Below are 6004 nucleotides of genomic sequence, written 5' to 3' on the forward strand. Positions count from 1 at the left end.
CAGCCATGAGCACAGTGAGATATATCTCCTAAAATTATTGTATGGTTGGCAACTTTGTGTAACTTCAAATGAATATACATTCTGCTGTCATGTTGTCGTGCTGTTAATATGCCAACAAAGTCCAGTTTGTTACTTGGACTCTTAAATATTCTTTATCTTCAATTTTTTCTGTTTGTTCCTCATCTCTCATAAAATATGCAGAAAAGTGTTATGCAAAACATTTTTATATTGTGTTGTTGAGGACACACAGATTTAGCATCATGATCTACTCCTGGTGGGCTAATTCTTCCCTGTAAGGTGTGCTGAAATTGGATGCATTGGCTTCAAGCTGATTGTGAACATCTCTTTTCAACTCCATATTCAATGACAACATGCTGGTGGATTGAAATCAGCCATAATGGGGATAATTACACTGTGGAAATTGGCAAATGCTACAAAGCAAGTCTCCCCTACAATAGAGAGCCATTTTTATTCATTTAACAGTATACCACTACATTTATAATTAAGATACATTTCTATTTAGCAATGGCTCCTAACTTAACGTCTCATTTACTTCTTCTGATGTTAGTATAGATGTACTAGCTTTCTTTTTGTTAGTGTTTACATGGTACTTTTTCCATCACTTTAAACTTTGTTATGTTCTTCTGTCTGTAAAGTGTCAGTTGTTAACAGTGTGAAATTGGGGTTTGCTCTTTTATATAGATTGACAATCATTTCTGGAGAATTTCTCTCTTAACATCTAATCTAATCTAATCAGAATGTACTTGAAGTTATATTTTTCATATTTCTATATGTTTTCTTCTATTTGTTTTTTTGGCTGCACTATGTGGCATGCAGGATCCTAGTTCCCTAACCAGGGATCATCAGATCTATGCTCCCCACATTGGTGGCATAGAATCCTAACCGACAGACCACCAAGGAAATCCCTGCATTTCTACATGTCTTCTAGTTGAGGTATCTGATTTCATATTTATTGTCTTTTCTCCTTCTCCCTTTTGATTAATTAAATATATATTTTATTATTCCATTTCCCCTCTGCTAACCTATTAATCATATATCATTATTAATTTATAATTCTTTTCTGTACTTTATGTAGAGACTATGTCTTGCTTTTTCTTTAAAAAATCTTTTATTGTAGTATAATGCATACAACCCAAAATTTACCATTTTAACCATTTGAGGTATACAGTTAGATGACATTTGGTACATTTATCACTGCTATCTTATTCTAGGGCTTCAAAAGAAAACTTTGTGGAACATAATGCAATTGAGCCCTTTAAAGCTATGAAAAAACAATGACAAAGATATCTATGAATCAATGTAGAAGGATTTCCAAGCTATATTATTTAATGAAAAAATAAATATGTAAGACAGCATCTATAGCATGCTACTTATTGTGTAAAAGTAAAGGGAAAATAACATATACATGTAACTTCCCACTGAGCTAGGAGAAGCACACAAAGAATAAATCAGAAGCTAATGAAACTGTTTACCTACAGGAGGTGGGTGGGTATGGGATAGGAAAAGATGGACGGATAGTATATTTATTTGTATAGTTTGATGATGTTGCCATTTACCTACTAAGAATAAATAGAAGATGATGGAGAATAAAGCAAAGTAGGAGACAAAAAATGCGCCTAACTATGTTTCAAATTAATACCATAATCGGACTAAGGGGAGGGAATAAAATAATCAAGTAATTATTAAACACAGAATTTTGTCTATAAACTACTCTCACTGTAAATAAAAAATTAAGCAAGGTTTGAGCTGAAATTAGTCTGTTATTAACAGTGGTTTGAGTTCAAGTGACATTACTTGTATTAGAAGATTTAGCAAATAAATAAACATATTCTAGAAAAGGGAGTAATTCATCAGTTGGGGAAAGATGCCATGTACATGGAAAAGGAGAGGCTGGAAAGAACTTTATGGTATCAAGATAGAACTGGACATAAATCAAGTTGAGCTCGTGGGTTTTAATATGTCTAAACAGACTGAAATTGATCGGTTCCCATCCCACACATTCAGTGGTGTGGGGATCTCAAGGGCTAATACTGCTCTCTCTGGACCTTACTGTGATATATGGGGAGGCAGAGTCCATTGCTGAGTTCTTCAAAGGTCAAGGGCATTCTCCTCTCCTCATCCTCATGAGCAGGCAGAGGGGTCACTAACATGTCAGTAACATTAGGGACACCTTCTCCCAGGACTCCTGTGGCTCAACCCTTTGGTCTCTGCAAGGATCCATCTCAAGAAAAAAGCAAGAAATTTGCCAATTAGCTCAGTTGGATTCTTTTCTAACAAGAAGCTTGGGGCTGAGTCCTTGGGGCCTTACTCCTATTGATAAAAGTGAATCTTCCTGCTCATTGTTTTAGTTCTTGTAGTCAGGCATGGAAGGTGCTAAAGATCCTTAGGTCATGGAGGTACAAGAGATGGGTATTTAGGTAGCAGCCTGAACCAGCAAGCATCAACGTCAATCTGAGCAAGGTGGGGAAGCATCTCTTTTCCTAGATATGTGCATTGATGTGAAGACTAGGAGAAAGAGAGAGACAAGGTATGTTTACATTGCTGGTACAACCATGTGTTCACTGGTTCACACACTGACTAAATGGTGCTACCAGCCACAGGTGGCCATAAAATTAAAATAAATTAAAATTACCTAAAATTAAAAACTTGGTTCTTTACTTGTACTAGCCTTATTTCAAGTCTCTGGTAGTCACATGAGGTTAGTGCTACTGTATTGGACAAAGCAGATGTAGAATATTTCCACTATCGTAGAAAGTCCTATAATGGGCTGATAACAGACCATGAAGGGCTGGGATTCTCCTGCACTGCATGGGTGTGTGCTTGTGTGGGTGTGTGTAAGTTATTTGTGTGTTGCTGCTGCTGCTGCTAAGTCGCTTCAGTCGTGTCCAACTCTGTGCAACCCCATAGACAGCAGCCCACCAGGCTCCCCTGTCCCTGGGATTCTCCAGGCAAGAACACTGGAGTGGATTGCCATTGCCTTCTCCTATTTGTGTGTTGGGTTTGACTATATGTGATTCAGTGTGTGTAGTGGAGTTTCTCTGTGTGTGTGTTTGATTTGTGAGCTGCCTGGATGTAGTCTTAGCATGTTTGTTTACAACAGATTTTTTGGTGTGATGGTTATACAATACTATACATATTGAATGCATACAATCTGAGGAGTCTGGACATATACACACACATGTGAAGTCATCACCACAATCAAGTAATTGACATGTCTATCTCCTCTACAAATTTCCTCATGTCCCTTTTTTGTGGTAGAAAACTTAACAGTTTTCATTACCACTTTGTGGCCACAAAGTTCTAGCAGGACTCTAGAACTAATTCATTTTGCATAAATGAGACTTGATATCAATTGAATAACAACACTACATTTCCCCCTCTTTTCCTCTCCAGTGCTTGATAATCTCCACTTATTCTCTGCTTCAATGAATTTCTTAACCTGAAATCATGCAATAATTTTCCTTGTAAGACTGGCTTATTCCACTTAACATAATGTTTTCCAGGTTCATCCCCATTGTAAAAAATGTCAAAATTTCCTTTTTTAAGGGCAAAATAATATTACATTGTATGTCTATGCCATATTTTCTTTATCCATTCACCTATCAATGGACATTTGGGTTGTTTCCATAACTTAACTATCATGAATAGTACTGCAATACACATGGGAATGTAGAAATAACTTTGAGATCCTGATTTCTATTCTTTCTGGTATATACTCAGAGGTGGGATCGCTGGATCATATGGTAGTCCTGTTTTTAATGTTTTTTGGGACACTCCATACTGTTTTCCATAGCAGCCGTACCACTTACATCCACACCAACAGTGTAGAAGGGTTTTGTTTTCATGATTTTCAAGTTGTGTAATGACAAAGTATTTCATTTTAAAGCTGTGTGTAAGTTGGTCTGAATCCATAAAAAGCTCTACACTTTTGTCTAAGATAAGTCAGAGATCGTCAAAAAGAAGCACTTTGTTACTCTGTGTGTCTGTTTTTGTGTACAGCACCCTCACAATCTAATTCTCTCCTTGAATGGGTGTACAGCAGAACAGGCTAAGTGAGTGACTTAGAAACGTGTTTGCATTTGACCTGGGGAGATAGTCTTACAGCCTGACTCTTCTCTTGCTTCAGGATGTAAACAGGCAGCTCTAAACAAAGTCCTGTTTATGCTAAGTTTGTGGCAGTTCGTCCTGGTGGCTTGAAGATATCAAACTTCTCCAGGGCCCCAAGTTTTCTTCATCGACATATAATTATTTCCATATTTCCACTTTGGGGAACATGGTGGAGTAAATTCTGGAATCTTGTCTAGTTAACCCGAAGACTGTGAATTCTGATACAACTTCTAGGTCCTATAGCATGTGTAATGTCATGGCTCTCTGGCCACACATTGAGCAAATTCTCATGTCACTCACTTTGGTTGTATGTGCAGAGCTCACTCAAGCATTTAAAAACACTGGAGATGGAAGGGAAGAGAGAGACAGTGGTACATATGAAGGCAATTGTGTGTGAGTGCGCTCATTTGCTTGGTCATGTCCAACTCTTTGTGACCCCATGGACTGTAACCCCCCAGACTCCTCTGTCCATGGGATTCTCCAGGCAAGAATACTGGAGTGGGTTGCCTTTTTCTCCTCCAGCGGATCTTCCTGACCCAGGGATTGAACTGGCATCTCCTCTGTCTCCTGCATTGGCAGGCAGATTTATGATGGCGGTTATTAGCATATATTGGCAAATTTATTAAAATTGCAGTGAGTCAAGTGCTGTGGATGTGTTCATCTTCAGGGACCATGGTTCTTTCTTGATGGCCTCCTCATATCTTTGTTATCATTAGTTCCTGACCTGGGATCTTGGTCATTCATCCTGCCTAAATAATTAATGGATTTATTTAGTTTTGGGGTCACTCTCCTTTGACTGCTTCTCTTTAGTCAATGCTTTACTATCCCTTGTGGCATATTTTTGAACATAGACATTTTTTATTGTGGTAAACATATATATAACATAAAAATTACCATTTCAATGGTTTTTAAGTGCACAGTTCAGTGACATTAAGTACATTCACCTTGTTGTACAATCATCACCACCATCCACCTCTAGAACTTTTTTAACTTTCTAAACTGAATCTCTGTTTCCACTGAATAATAATTCCTCACTTTTCTCTCCCACACAAGTCCCTGGCAACCACCAACCACCATTCTACTTTTTGTCTCTATGAATATGACTATTCTAAGGTCTCATATAAGTGGAATCATATAGTATTTACACTTTTGTGACTGGCTGATTTAGCATAACGTCGTCAACGTCTTGTTGTAGCATGTGTCAGGATTTCTTTCCTTTTTAAGGCTGAATAATATTCCATTGTATGTAAAGGCCACATTTTGTTTATCCATTCATTTGTCAATGAACACAGATTGTTTCCATCTTTCAGCTACTGTGAGTAATGCTGTTTTATGCATATGTGTATTAATATCTCTTTGGCCTCTGCTTTCAATTCTTTTGGATATATTATTAGAAGTGAAGTTTCTGGATCATATTCTATGTTTTAAGTTTCTGAGGAACTGCTATAATATGTATGTGTGTGTGGTATGCATTTGTGTGCAAGACAGACACAAACACATAAACAGCAGTTTGGCTATAAAGTTATAGAAGAGACTGTGTCTTATTTATTATTCTCCTAATGTCTCTCACTGTGTCTCCACTATGTTAAAAAAATAAGCTCTCCTGATTTCCATTGAAGAGTTTGATTGATGTTTGCTTTATTGATGTTTGACTGATGTCTCCAAGTGAATGTGTCAGTGTTCAGATAGATCACATTTTCATTGTTCTCCCCAGACTGAATGAGCCTCAATGGGTGAGCAAAATACAGTGAGATTTGTCTGTATATTGACCCAGCCACTGGGAGAAATTGGTAATGTATGGTTATTGCTATGCTCAGTTTGTCTAAGTTCCTGACATTTCCTACTTTCATTCATTTCCAGCAGAGATAAGAAGAGC

Source organism: Bubalus bubalis, chromosome 12, assembly GCF_019923935.1.
Source record: "Bubalus bubalis isolate 160015118507 breed Murrah chromosome 12, NDDB_SH_1, whole genome shotgun sequence".
Taxonomy (NCBI): domain Eukaryota; kingdom Metazoa; phylum Chordata; class Mammalia; order Artiodactyla; family Bovidae; genus Bubalus; species Bubalus bubalis.